Source organism: Gopherus flavomarginatus, unplaced genomic scaffold (assembly GCF_025201925.1).
Source record: "Gopherus flavomarginatus isolate rGopFla2 unplaced genomic scaffold, rGopFla2.mat.asm mat_scaffold_89_arrow_ctg1, whole genome shotgun sequence".
Taxonomy (NCBI): domain Eukaryota; kingdom Metazoa; phylum Chordata; order Testudines; family Testudinidae; genus Gopherus; species Gopherus flavomarginatus.
Genome location: NW_026115175.1, coordinates 391,522 through 406,490, shown reverse-complemented (window position 1 = coordinate 406,490; position 14,969 = coordinate 391,522). Strand labels below are relative to the sequence as shown.

The following is a 14,969-nucleotide window of genomic DNA, read 5'->3' as shown; positions in this document are numbered from 1 at the left end:
CATCTCAACCATTAGATAAGATGCTTCAATCTGAGCTAAGTCGTTGCTACTATTAACAATTTCAAAATAAAAAAATACAAATAAAATAGACGATTTCAGCTAATCTATTATGTCATAATCTGGGAAACTTCATATTATGCACTACTTCTAGTGACACTCCCAAATGGATCCGCATCCTTCACCCACCATGAGGTAGGTAAGAGCGGATCATTACTATACCTACTTGAAAGAGGGAGAAGCTCAGGCTGAGAAAGGAGAATTGAATTGTCTTAGGTCACACAGCCCGTCAGAGGCAGTGTTGGGAATAGGACCGAAGAGCCCTGATTTTCAAACAAACCATCGGATCTTGAATTTCAGACATTGAATGACCTGAATACTGTGCTCTCAGATGAGCCCCAGACCAACAACAGTGACAGTAATTATTCAGCAAGTATTTGAGGAGAACTGCAATATTAGAGGGAATCATCAACTGCTCAGAGACAATTAATGCAGAGAAGCAGCAAAATTAATCAAAGATAGAACTGGTTCTGACTTATTTACTTGATCTTAAAAGAGAACAACAAGGACCTGAGTCTCCTCCCTGTCAATATCCCCCTGCTCAAACAATCAGGGTAGAGACGGAGGACGGGAGGCTGAGGGTTCTCACCAGAGAGCCCAAAGGATGGCCCAGGTCACCGGTGGGGATCACTGCCCGAGCACTATTTCAGTCCCACATTTTTGGGTGGACCTTCCATAGTGGGAGCTGCAGAGGACTTCCCTGCAACACACACACACACACCTCCGTCCTGTTGTTGGGAAGGGAACAGGAGAAAGGACAAAAGAAGCAAGAGAAGAAGAGGAGGGAGGGATGGAGGAAGAGGTGAAACAAAAAGGACAAACCCTAATGTCCCCAGCGATTCTAAGGGACAAAATCCCAGGTGCGCAATAAAATTCTGCCTCCTTAAGCTCGTGTTTTCCATGCCTAGAATTCACTTGTCACCAGATAGATCAGACTGAACAGGTTTCAAACCTCAGGAGGCACTTACCTTCTAAACAGGGACGGCTGTTTTCTAGTAAAATCACTACAAGGGAAGGAGGAAACTCGGAAGAGGTTCCTCCTGGCGCTCACGTCCATGACCCCAAATAATCTCTCAGTCCTCAAAGAGAGACCTGGAGAAGGAAACGTGCTGAAGCAAAGCCACAGAGGTCTCTGAGGTTTCCCTGGCCCCTCGCCCCTGTCCTGCCTGGCTGATGTCAGCATCTCTCTGTGAGGTCACCACCTCCCCATCACCTTTGACCAATAGTCTGATGTCCTGCAAAAGGCCTTTGTGATGTCACTGCCACACCCCTCCCTTGCTGGGCTAATGTCCTGCCCCTGGCCAGGCACTTTGGAGGTTTGAGCTACTCCCTGTGGATCACCCCACTCAAGGAGCGTTCGTTCTAGGCAGCAAGCCGGCTAGACAGGAAAACATCAGACGCTGCTCCCAATGCTACACTCAGTTTTTCAGAAATTAGTCGACTTCATGGTCAGAAGACACCATTAGAGCATCTAACCTGCATATCACAGGCCTCCTGTATGACATAACAGCTACTTTGGGGGCAAACACATTCCAGAAAGGCATCTAGTCTTCATTAAATGACATCAGGAGATGGTGAATCCACCACTTTCCTTGATAGCTTGCTCCTGTGGTGAATCATCCTCGCTGTTGACTATTGTGCCTCAGTTGTAATATGAATTTGTCTCTTTTCACTTTCCAGCCATTGGGTCTTGTTATGCCTTTCTCTGCTCCATTCAAGAGCCCGTAAATACCCAATCTTTTCTCTCCATTAAGGCCCTTCAACATTTCAATGAAATCACCTTTCAATCTTCTTTTGATAAGCTAAACAGGTTGAGCTCTTTCAATAGCTCACTGGAAGGCATTTTTCTCCAGCCCTCAGAACATTTGGTGGCTCTTTGCTGCCCTAGCTCCAATTTCACAACATCTTTTTCAAATGAGGATACCAGAACTGGAGGCAGTATAAAGGTTGTATAAAGGTAAAATTAAATAGGTTGCAGAGGAGTTTTTTTTAATTTCGGCTTTTGTTGCTAAAAATTTTGTCTCTCTGCGGTGAGAAAAAACACTCCCCGAATGCCAAAATTTGAGCCATGAAAAGCGGCAGTGTGAACAGCGCATCATAGGTGGAGCTGTGCTCCCGGTGACAAAGCTCCTGCCCCTCATTGGAGGTAGTTTGGCTTTGTTGCCGGGGAAGGTCTCTCTCAGTGATAAGGACGGCCACACAGCGCACCTTACAATGGCACGGTTAGAGTGGCACAGCTGCACCGTGGTAAGGTGCGCGGTGTAGACACAGCCTCAGAGCTGGGGAAAGCCGACAGGCGCTGAGGAGCACAGGGTTCAGACAGAGACATCCGTTAGGAGAGGAACTATTCACGGGGATTCTCTATAGCCTAGTAAGGTGGAGAGGATGGAAGATGATAATGTACAGGTAGGTTCTGATGAGAAACAGTGAAATGAAAGAGTCTCCCTCAATTACATCATGTAATAGCAGACAGCTAAAATGGGACACATTTTAGAAGTGCTTAAATACAAACGCTAAACGTCTAAGTACTAAGACTGGTGAATTTGAGTACCTGGTATTGAGTGACGATATTGATAGAATAGGCATCACAGAAACCCTTGCACCCCCTCCTGCACCCGCATGGGGAGACTGACCTGTGAGCATGGAGCAGCTGGCATTGCTGCCTCCCACTCCTCCCTGGAACGCTGCTCATCTGGGCACCCCTAGGGGCTGTGAGATGTGGGGGCAAGAAGTGAGATCATCCGAGCTCCCTGCATCCAGGTCACTTTCCTCAGCTGGGCTGCGTAGCGGGAGGGCAGAGAGCAGCAGCTTCTGATGCTCCCCTCACAGCACAGCCCAAGTGGGAAAAGTGACCAGGACGCATGGAGCACATAGGGTGGCTCCTTACTCCCCTCAAACCTCTATGGACCCATGGAGGAGCATTGGGGCAGGGGAGAGCAGTGAGCACCTTTGCACTGCCACATGGTGCCCTTTGACCCCTGGAGCCCTGGGCGGCTATCGGGTGGCACCACCCCTAAGGCCGGCCAGGCTCCCCAGAACGAGCAGCAGAAAACACAGAGACTGGCCACACACTGAGCAGTGGTAGCCTAGGCGGCTCGTAATGGAGGCTCAGGGGGGAGGGGCGTCATAACATTTTTTTCCAGATTTGGACCTTAGCGTCCAAAATATGGGTGTTAGCATGAAAACCTCCAAGCTTAGTTACCAGCTTGGACCTGGTAAAGCTGCCACCAGCCAGGGATTTATACAGTGCCTGGCTCACTGTGGTCTCCCCAAAACCTTCCCCGGGGGACCCCCAGACTCAGATGCCTTGAGTCTCACAACAAAGGGTAATAAACCATTTCCCTTCCCCCTCCTCCCCTCCAGGTGTTCCCTCCCTGGGTTCCTGGAGAGATATACAGAAGCAAGCTCCGTGAATCTAAACAGAGGGACTCCCCCCTCCCTGTTTCCAGTCCTGGAAATAGAAGTACCAAGATAGCTAATCTCTCTTCCCCCTTACCCAGAGGGTATGCAAAATCAGGCTAGTAAATCTAACACAACGAGATTTTCCCCCTGACTTCTTCCTCCCACCAATTCCCTGGTGAGCTGCAGACTCAATTCCCTGGAGTCCCCACTAAAGAAAAAATCCAACAGGTCTTAAAAAGAAAGCTTTATATAAAAAGAAAGAAAAGGACATAAAAATGGTCTCTCTGTATTAAGGTGACAAATACAGGGTTATTTGCTTAAAAGAAAAAAATGAATAAACAGCATTATCCAAAAAGAATACAATTTAAACATTCCAGCAACTACACACATGTAAATACAAAAAAGACCAATATAAACTTATTGTCTTATTATCTTTGTACTTACAACTTGGAAACAGAAGATTAGAAAGGCAGGAGATAGAAAAATCACTCTCATAGCCGAGACGCCACAGACACAAGACAAAGAACAAAGAACTCACACACAAACTTCCCTCCACCCAGATTTGAAAAAGTCTTGTTTCCTGATTGGTCCTCTGGTCAGGTGTTTTAGGTTACTGGTGTTACCCCTTTACAGGTAAAAGAACATTAACCCTTAGCTATCTGTTTATGACAAGGGGGCTCAGCCTCCCCAAACCTTGCACTGCCAAGGGGACAGTGGGGCCCATGATAAGGGGCCCTGGCCAAGTTAGGTCCCCCTGGAGAAGTCTCCCCTATGTCAGCCCCAGGGCTGGAGGAGCTCCCACTCCCTGCTACAGCCCGGGGGCTGCAGCAGGGGCACAGAGCTTCTCTGGTCTCAGGGCCACAGCGGGGCAGGGGTAAAGGAGTGATAGGGTGGGGCTGGTGGGGGAAGGGATGGAACAGAAGTGACAGTGGATGGGGCCATGGGTGGAAGGGGGTAGAGCCACAGACAGAAGGTAGGGGCATGGTTCTGGTGCTGGGGCCCCCACACTTGTTCTCCCTTTCCCGGGGGTTTGGCATCACTAGCCCCGGCTTAGCGAGTAGGGTTCAGTGGTCCCCATAATGTGGGGTGCGACTCCTAGGGGGACACAGAGGAACATTCATGGGGGCACCTCAGGACCTGAGCCAGCCCACATAGAGGGCAGGGAGGGAGCACCACTCTGCCACAGCTCTTCCCCAACCCCACCCTCAGCCTGAGACTCTGGCTCCCAGCCCGGCGTCGACCCCTTTACCCCTGTCCGCACCCCTCACCCCAGCAAGCAACAGCCCCATTCCTCCCAGCCCCGGTTCTTGACCGTGGCTTCCGAGGTGCCACAGCCATGGCTAAGAGGGCACAATGTGAAATGTTTGGGGACCACTGGTTTAGGGTGACGTCCTCAATCACTTCTCTGCAGTCCAATAAAAGCTATTCCTCACTCACCTACCCCTCCATCAGGACGGACTAGGTATGTTCTGCTGCCCTTCACTCATACAGGAAGGAGAATAACATTTCATTCCACTCAATCCTAAAGTCATTTGTAACCCAAGACCATCCCAAACTGGTCATTTTGGGGAAGCGGCCCCATCATGCTGCATAGCTAGGCAGAGTAGGTGTGTCTATGCAAACACGGTCTGTTCCGGAAGTCTTTCCCCAGCTCCTCACTAGGTGAGAGAGGGGAGCTCATTCAGACCTGCTTTCGCTTAGTATTTAAAAACTCCTTAGTGTCTCTATCTCTGCCGGCCTTAGATTTCTCCTCCTGTCCGTTTTTTGACAGCTCAGATGAGGTGACCGAGTGGTTAAGGTGATGGACTGCTACCCCATTATGCTCTGCCTGCAGGAGTTCAAATCCCATTCTCATCAGAGGCATTTATTCTTCACCCTCCTTTATAGACAACCATCTCCCCCTTTGGTACAATAACAGATCAAACAATGTTGCTTGTGTTACCCAAAATTGGGTCAGTTAGTAAGCTTAGAGAGGACTAATAATGCCCCTCCCCCCCAGAGTTTGGCAGAAAGCAGCACATTTATTAGCTTGATAGCTAAGCTCAAAAGAAGGGATGGGGGAGGGTGTCACACTCATACTCACGCTCCCAGGACAGGCCTGGCAGTGGAGATGTCAGGATCCTTTAAGGTAAGTGTCCCACAGCGCAGCGATGGACGGTGCGATGAAGATCAGTCTCCCTGAGGTGCAATAGAATGTAACACAGCGAACCACTGGCCAGATGGGCCGGGTGAAGGGCATTCTCTTGAGGTACAAAGGAGAGTGGGAAAGCCACTTCACAGGCATTCAAAGCGGGAAAGGACACAAGCTGCGGGAGTTTAACAGACCTTTTGAGCATACAGGTTATACAGAGCATACAGATCACTGCTGCTCCTACAACATGATAAGTTCTCAAGCAGCATGTTTTTTACTTTGCCCATCTGTCAATTTTGATGATTATTGATGGAAATATTTTGCCATTGGGTTGTGTGTTTACACAGAAATTGACATTTACCAACAAATACACAATCCTTCCAAGCCTGCCTAGTCTGCAGTTGATGGGTTTAGAGGGACACATTCACTCTTCCAGGTCCCCATTCCAGGCCTGTGCTCTCCAGGTTGTCAACTTCCCGCACTGCTGGGATCCTTCCCTCATCTCCCCCCAAACCACTGCCCCACTCCCACTTCTGGGGTCCCCTCCCTACACTGTCTAACTCCACTGCTGGCAGGATCCCTTCCTGTTCCTTTCATTTCCTGCCTCCACTCTGGGCAAAAGCTCTGCACTCTTCCCACACCAGAAGTTGAACCCAGGCCACCTGGGTGAAAACCAGGAATCCTGACCACTAGCCCATATGGGACTATTGTTGCATCTGACGAAGTGGGTATTCACCCACGACAGCTCATGCTCCAATACGTCTGTTAGTCTAGAAGGTGCCACCGGATTCTTGGCTGCTATTATTACTACAACTCAGGCCTTGGCTACACTGGAGAGTTACAGTGCAGGTGGTGGCTTTACAGCGCTGTAACTTACTCCCCGTCCACAGTGGCAAGGCACATACAGCGCTGTATCTCCCTGGCTACAGTGCTGCATGTGCTCCACCTCGACCAGAGGAATAAAGAGAACAGAGCTGGTGATGCAGCGCTGGGGTGCCAGTGTAAACAGTGATTAATCTTACTACGCTGTCACTGACCTCCGGAACCTTTCCATAATGCTTTTAAGTAGAGATAACGCTCTTTGTTTTGGTGTGATGAATCTATTTGCTTTGTTGTGAGCTGAAGGCTCCCGGAGCTGCTTATCTAAAAACCAAACACAGTTACTGTTTGCAGTGAATGAGCAGAGGCAGGGGGATCCCTTTGGAACACCCACAGCTGGTGTTTGCTTGAGGAGAGAAGCAGCCGGGTGGGCACGGGGGGGGGTCTGTTTTGGATCAGCGGCTTATCTGGGGGGTGCAGGGGTGCAGCAGGGGTTTGCTGGGGATGGGCTGGCTGCAGGCAGGGCAGGGGGTGCAGGTACAGGGGGTACAGCCCATCCTCTATGGTGAGTGCCTCCTTCTCCTCCTCCTCCTCCCCCCTCTCCCTCTAGGGTAGCAGCAGCAGCCTGGGGCTTGGGGGCTATTTCAAGGGCCCGGGGCGCCCCTGCTTCCACTGCCCCAGCTCTGTAAATAGCCGCGGGAACCCTGGGGAAGCGGCGGGGCTCCAGTGGCTATTTAAAGGGCCGGGGAGGTAGAAGCAATGGGAGTCCTGGACTTTTTAAATAGCCCCCAGAGCCCCGCAGCCATACCCCTGGGCTCCAGCAGCAGGGCTCTAGTGGCAATTTAAAGGGCGTGGGCTTCCAGCCCCTGCTGGGAGCCCCAGGCCTTTTAAATTGCCCCCTGGGGAAACTGGGCCACCCTGGTACAGCGCACTGGCTTTTGCTGGTACTGGGGCTTGGGTGCGGGGTCCTCTTAGGAGCGAGGCCGATTCAAGGGAATTGGTTAAATTGGCCTAAAGCCGGCCCTGGTGGCTGGGATTTAAAGAGCTCTGAGCTCCCCGCCCGCCTGCCCAGAGCCCTATAAATCCTGGCCGCGGCTGAGATTTAAAGAGCTCTGGGCTCCCTGCGGCTGCCGGCAGCTCAGAACCTTTTGAATCCCGGCCGCGGCTGAACTTTAAAGGGGTTTGGATTCCCCGCGGCTACGGGCAGCCCAGAGCCCTTTGATTCCCGGCTGCGGGACGCACAGTGAGACTTCACGGGCTGCACGTTGCCCGTGGGCCGTATGTTGTGCAGGCCTGGCATGGAGGGGCAAAATAGGTAAGAAATTTCCGTGGCCTGTCACTAGCAAATAGTAGCCACCATGGATCCTGCCAGAGGTGGCTACATCTTAGCACTGTGGGAAGCAACCCTTCACAGAGACCATTTGTCTTGTGGTTTGGGATACTTCTCAAGACATGCTGCACTCAGAGTGATCCCCTCATCCTGTGCCAGCTGGAGAAAAGAAAAGGGGCCAGCCAACTCTCCCACTACCAGCTGCGAACCACTGATCCCCAAACAGGGGGAGGCCTCTGACTTTGATGTGTATTAAATATCAGGCTGTTCTCTTTCTTTGGCAAATATCTAACAGAGCTAAAAGAGGAAACAAATGATCCTCAAAGGAGAGGGGAAAGACAATCACTGGGAAATATAATCCCCTGCAACATCCAGAATGGAGAGCAACTCAGGGCAACAGGTTCCCCCGAAGGAAGAAGTTTTTGGGATTTAGAAACATAAGGAACAGCACAAAACTTGAGAGGATTGTTAATTGACATTTGATAATGACACAGAGGGAAAACCTGAGCTTTCAGATCAGTGTTCAGAAATGAAAGACAAAGGGTGGAAATCAGAGATTTTGGATCCATTTTGCAAATTATAGAGAGGAAAGTGGAAAATCAGAGGGATTTTATATCAGTTGTTGATAGGAGGTAAAATCTGAGTGTTTCACATGACTACTTGATAAATGAATAAAGAGGAATTGGGCAACATTTGCAAACATTTTGTGTTCAATAATCTGAGAAAAGGTGTAAATCTCAGATTTTCTTATTATTTTATAATTAGAGACAGGAAAATCTCAGGGCATATTCAATTAGAAAAAGACAACTAGAGAGAAGTGGGGCAAATGTTTAGGTTATTTTATTTGAATCTTTGAGATTTGCAAAGAAATTGTGTCACAAACTGCATATTTGATAACATGAGAGGAAAACACCAAGATCTGAGGGGAGAGAGTCACTTTCCTGTCAGGGCCCAGTGCTCCCTCTCCCTCCCCCTCCGGGGTCTCTCACTCACTGGGGGCTCCAGGCGGGGCTGGTGCGGTCAGAGCCTGGGGCTGCCTAGGGGGCAGGTCCCAGCTGGAGAAAGCCCCTCCCCCCGGCCAGGATAGGAATGTGCTACTGGTAGCAGCCTGGGGCTGGACCCTCTCTATGGGGGACACTTGCTCCCCCCTCCCCTTCCTGGCCCTTCCCACGCCCTGTTGCCAGCAGAGAGTGGCCCCCCCAGCCCAGCCCAGAGGTGTCCCTGTCTCAGGCCCCCCCCAGCCTCTGCCCAGTTCAGAAATCACTCGGGGTACCATTTCCTACCTACACAAGGACAAATCACTGCAGGTGAAAATGGGGGGAAACACCCCAAACCTGAGATCTGAACTGGCCATTGGCAAAGGGGAGAGAAAATGGGGCACAATGGGGGGAGGGGAACAGGGAACTTCTCAGGGGTTTGAGGGAAGGGGGTGTCAGCCTGAATGTTGCTTGTTGCTCTCTAGGGAGAAAGGGGGGAGGACAGGAGAGGAGGGGGGTCTCCACGGAGGGGGCAGTGGTAATTCCGAGGGGATCTCAGCCCTCCCTTTTTCTCCCCGCTCCTCAGGGGTCACCTGCTCTTCTCCCCTCGCCCCCCGGCCATGTCCCGGCTGCACAGACATTTTCCATCCATCCCTTTCCCAGGTCTCCCCCCTCCGCAGCCCCCGCCCGACCCCACGCAGGGGCTGCTAGGTGTAATGCATGTTCAGTAGGGATTTCTCCCCTACTAATGCTGGGGTGTCCTTCTCCTATAGGTTAGTCTACTAATGATCTCATCTTGGTGCCATGTGTGTCAGTTCATTGCCATGGCACTCGTGTGCTTAGACATCTGAGGATGCTCTATAGAAAAGCTCCTTGAGTGGGGTGATCCACAGGGAGTAGCTCAAAGCTCCAAAGTGCCTGGCCGGGGCAGGACATTGGCACAGCAAGGGCGGGGTGTGGCAGTGACATCACAAAGGCCTTTTGCAGGACCTCACACTATTGGTCAAAGACTATTGGTGAGCAGGTGGTGACCTCACAGAGAGATCCTGACATCAGTCAGGGGCCAGGGGCTAGGGAAACCTCAGAGACCCCTGTGGCTTTGCTTCAGCAAGTCTCCTTCTCCAGGTCTCTGTCTGAGGACTGAGAGAGTATTCGGGTTCACGGATGTGAGCGCCAGGAGAAACCTCTTTCCAGTTTTCTCCTTCCCTTGTAGTGATTTTACTAGAAAACAGCCGTCCCTCTTTAGAAGGTAAGAGCCTCCTGGAGGTGTGAAACCTGTTCAGTCTGATCCATCTGGTGAGAGTTGAATTCTAGGCATGGAAAACATGAGTTTAAGGAGGCAGAATTTTATTCCGCACCTGGGATTTTGTCCCTTAGAATCATGGGGACATTAGGGTTTGTCCTTTGTGTTTCACCTTTTCCTCCATCCACCTGTCCCTCCCCCCTTTCTCTTCATCTCTTCTTTTGTCCTTTCTCCTGTTCCCCTCCCAACACCAGGACGAGTGTGTGCGTGTGTGTTGCGGGGGAGTGCTCTGCAGCTCTCACTGTGGGAGTTCCACCCAAAAATGTGAGGCTGAAATAGTGCTCAGGCAGTCAGGGCTGGATTAACCTTTTGTTGGCCCTGGCACCAAACATATTTGTGGGCCCCGGTATAGTCACTGTGGGCTCCGAGTGTGGGCCTGGTGGGGCAGTGCCATTGGTGCCTTCGTATACCCGGTACTGAACCTCAGAGACATTTTTCATTTTGATCACACACCTCTCCATGACTATATGCATTGCCATACACAGCTCCCTCAGCCCGCGGGTTTTCTTATTGAGCTGTACACCCATGTGGGTTTACCAGTGTCCACAGTGAGCAGAGCTTTCATAGTGACCAAGGAAACTCCCCACAGATTTATCTCTTTCCTCATTCAGACCTTCTCTAGCCATGTCTCCAGTACCCCCCCATGTCACCAGTCACTGCATGTGGTCCTAGTCTCAGCTCAAAGTCCTAAAGCCAGCAGACACCTGATCAGTTCTGACAGATCCCTCCCTCAGCCCCCATCCTGCCATGTGAGCAAGCCACCGGCAAACACCATTTCCCCAAAGTGAGGACTTAGCCCTTGGGAATCTGAAGACACCAGTGTCTCTCCCTCTGCTCCCATCTACGTCCTAGTCTGCTACCTGGTCACCACCACCTCTCCCCATACTTGTTTCCTTTCTACTTTGGACATGCTCCCAACCAGCTGGAAGCTCCCTCTGCAAGCCTGACCTGCTCCCGCCTTCCCTGCTCCCCCGACATTCCTTTCCTACTGGTGACCTCTGTTCCTTGAGGTTAACTCCAGTGTCTTTAGGTGCTCTAGCTTTATGGCCCCAGGAGTCATAGAGCCACTTGTAGTTTCTCTAGCTACAGCCATGGGGCAACTGCCAGAGGCCAGCCTTAGACAGCTGCAGCTACTAGCCGCAGGAGCGGAGGCAATGCCAAGGCTGAGCATGCTTGAACCTTGCAAGGGCAGCACTAGGGACTCTAAATCCTCAGCACTGGCCCTAGGCAGCTGCAGGCTCTGGAGTTAGGCACTTTCCTCCTCTAGGTTCCTGCATGGTTACAGAACTGCAGTAAAGTGGAACAATTATCAGCTTCTGTGATTGGAAGATGTCTGGATCCATCTAATAAGACCGTCCTACATAAATGAGGAAAGTTGAGGTGCCTTTATTATTCTTTTGTTCCATTCTTTGTTTCTATGGGGAATTTGCCAGTGCAATATCACTGTCTTCCTTTTAAACAAACAACACTAAAAAAAAAAGTGTAATGGCTGTTGAAAATAGCAATTCCAGCCCTCGTTAGCACTGTGAAGACCCCAACGTTTGTTGCTCAATTTTCTCCTACTTTTTCTACAGTAAATGACAGTGGATCAGCATATTTGATTTGGGAGAAATGAAGTAACAGCTGCCCAAATTGAGCTTGAGCACTCCTGATTTTGAGGTGTTCAGATCTGGAAGGCAGGGGCTAGATTCCCTTTATGAATATTAGATACATCTGGAAAGGAAAAGTCAGTTTCTATTTTCATGGCTCAGAAGTGGAAATCCTCCTGTCCTGTATCTGAAGCTGTCCAGGTCCAGTAGAGCCTCCCCTTCCTTACTTACCATTTTACCTTCTGGTGGGATCCACATACCTCCCTTGCCCAGCTTCAGATAGAGAGGGGCCCTGTCCAGTTAGTCCACCCAGTTCCATCTTTGGGGGCTGCCAGGCGAGGTCACACCAGCATCCCTAAGCCTGTCTGGGGAAGTCTTCTGAGGGTGCTACCTGGGCCAAAGCCTTCTACTCCTTGGTCACACCTCTTCCCTACTCACAGGTGGCACCCCCTTCTAGCAGCCACCCAGCCCCCCAGCCACAGCACCTGGAGTCTCACAGCTTCCCCCCTCCCTTTCCTGTTGATAGCAGCCAAGGGAATGCTGGGAAATGTTCCTTCTCTGCTCTAAGGCAGGGAGCTGGTCAAGAAACTACAGCTCCCAGGGCCCTATGGGGTCTCAGCTCCCCTACTGAATCCAGGCTCCTCTGAGGCTCCCTTTCTGCAGAGGGGAGGAAGTTACTGTTACAGGTCCCTTCAGAGCTTGGGCCTAGCACTATGGCACCATGTCAAATCCAGTACTGCTCCCAACTCTATCCAGCTCCGCTGCTGGCAGGATCCCTTCCCATTCTTTCTGTTTCCTGTCTCCCCTCCAAGGAGAAACTCTGCATTGTTCCTGTGTGGGGAATTGAACCCAGGCTGTCTGGGTGAAAACCAAGAATCCTAACCACTAGACCACATGGGACTTCCATAACACGCTGCCATGTTCATATTCAATAACACAATTAAACGTAGCCATTCAAAGTAGCCATTTAAAAGAAGCCATTCAAAAAACTTCAAAAACAGACTTCAAAGAGAAATTGCAGAGTTACAACTGATCTGCAAACTTAACACCATTAATTTGAGCTTGAAGAGGGACTGGGGGTGACTGGCTCACTTCAAAAGCAATTTTCCCTCTCTTGGTATTGACACCTCCCTGTCAATTACTTGGAGAGAGCCACATCCACCCTGACTGAATTAGCCTTCAACACTGGTTCTCCCCTTGTATGGTAACTCCCTTTACATCATGTTCCAATATATATTTATGCCTCTATCTGCAATTTTCACTCCATGCATCTGAAGAAGAGGGCTTTTTACCCACGAATGCTTGTGTCCAAATAAATCTGTTAGTTCTTAAGGTGTCACCGGACTCCTCGTTGTTTTTGTGAAATAAAAGCAAAATGCACTCTAAGCTGATCTTAACCCTTTCAATGCCCTTACAAACTTAGATGCTTCTCACCACAGGCCGGCTGGTGGCTTTTCAGCCAGGCTCTCCCCTTTCGTCAGCGCTTCAGTTGCTTGGTGTGGGGGTGTCTGTAGATGTAGGTGGACGAGAGAGACAAAGCATGGCAAATGTCTCTGCTTTTATCATGTCCTTTCTTCCCTCTTGGCTTTGCTCCCCCTTCAGAGTCAGGTGAGCATCACTGCGTCTCTCCAAGCAAGTCTGAGCAATTCCCCTGGGGTGTCCTCTTGCAGGTAAGTGATTGCACTGTAGCTCCCTTGCTGAACAATGGCTGTTGATGGGTTGTTTGACACCCTGTCCGGGTGTTGGTTACTTTCCTTGCTGTTGTCACTGGGGAGCTAATATTTGGCTGACTCCCCCACCTTACAGCATAGTGATAACCACACTGCACAATTCTCAAAACTTCATATGCATGAATGGTAAACATCTATGGGTAGAGAAATGACTTTCAGCAGATCATATCCTTTCCCCTGATACCTTACAAGGCATGCTCTGTATATAAGATCACGATTATATGAAAATGAGGAATATGGGGGTTACAGCACACTCCCCCAAAGGTACAGAATGTCACACTGAGAATCTATTTTCATTTGTTATGTAACAGCATTAAAGAGATCCAGTGACTGACCAATGGCATTTTCAAGTGCTAAAATGGCAAGCGCTGTTGGTCTCTCATTGGCCATCAGCGACTGAAGATACGGTTTAATGAGCCAGAGCTTCAAGGCGAGGGTGGCTCTGTCCACTGCCTTCCGTTGCGCTGCTGGGCACCAAGTCCCTGGCGGTCAATATGTGAAGCTGGGAGAAGAGAGTGGGGTGGCAAGCGGTGGTAGAACTTTTACCACCAGGGTCTAGCTGTCTAACTTCCTCTTCGTACTGCTGGGCCCCCGTTGCCTTCAGGTAACACAGGAACTAAGGCAGGAATAGGGTGAGGAAGCAAGTAAAGCCGAGCAAGGAAGGCAAAAGTTAATCTTATCTTCATGGGCAGCTCGCAATGACGTCCTTTTTCTGTGCCACAGCTGACAACAACATCCCAGACAGAAAAGTAACAGGCCAAAAAGAAACCTAGCAGCTGCTGAAACAGTTCAGCTGGGAGCGTGCTAGACTAACAGGCTCTTCTATCCTCCTTTATGCACGGGCGGGATGTTTTCTGAGAGTGCAGCAGTTCCTTTAACTGCCACGAGTCCCTCATTTCAGGCTATGCAGCAGGAAAAGACAGCATGGGCTTCTGCACCGAGTTGGCCCACCTGACCTTTCATTCTTCTCTTGCTCTTTGTCAGCAAGGAGAAGAAAAAGAAGCTCTCCCTCAAGCTGGAGTCACATGGGCGAGGTAAGGACGACTTCCTGAGTGCTGGCTCCAGTCCTCTGCCCTGCCAGCTGACCTATCGAGGGGCTACCACCACATTCTCTAGATTTGTCCATCAGTCTGTGCCAGAGTGAGCAACAACCCAGTAGGTGGAGTTTCTGTAGTGTAGTGGTTATCACATTTGCCTAACACGCAAAAGGTCCCTGGTTCAAAACCAGGCAGAAACATGCTGGCTTTCTTTTCCCAGATCCCCTTGTTATTCAGAAAGGGCACTCCTCCTATTGGCCTGTCCCTGGGATAACTCCAACCCCTGCATGACAGAGGATGCTGACAGCAGTGGAGAAAGCACCTTGGTGTCAGGCTGGAGAACCTAGAGTAGTTAGGCCAGTCACCATTTGGAGGCTTGTGGCTTGGCCACCTCTGCTGTTGGAGGTTGGCCTATAGAGGCTCTCACTTCCTGCTGGGCTCCTTTGCGTGACTGGCCAAAGGAGGAAGTGAGGCAGGAATGGGGCAATAGAGGAAAGTTGAGCTGAGGAAGGCAGGGAAGAAGCTGTGCGGCTAAGTGGGGTTAGTAGAGCACCACCCTTCATTCTGCAAAGCCTGGGGAGGTGTGGTTGGCTG

At 50.5% G+C, this 14,969-nt stretch overlaps 1 non-coding gene across 1 annotated transcript; it reads left to right on the top strand.

The window, feature by feature from the left end:
* Positions 1–14,502: 14,502 nt before the first annotated feature.
* On the top strand, positions 14,503–14,575 carry TRNAV-AAC (transfer RNA valine (anticodon AAC)). Its single transcript has one exon. It is a non-coding gene; the product is annotated as a tRNA-Val (tRNA).
* Positions 14,576–14,969: the final 394 nt, after the last annotated feature.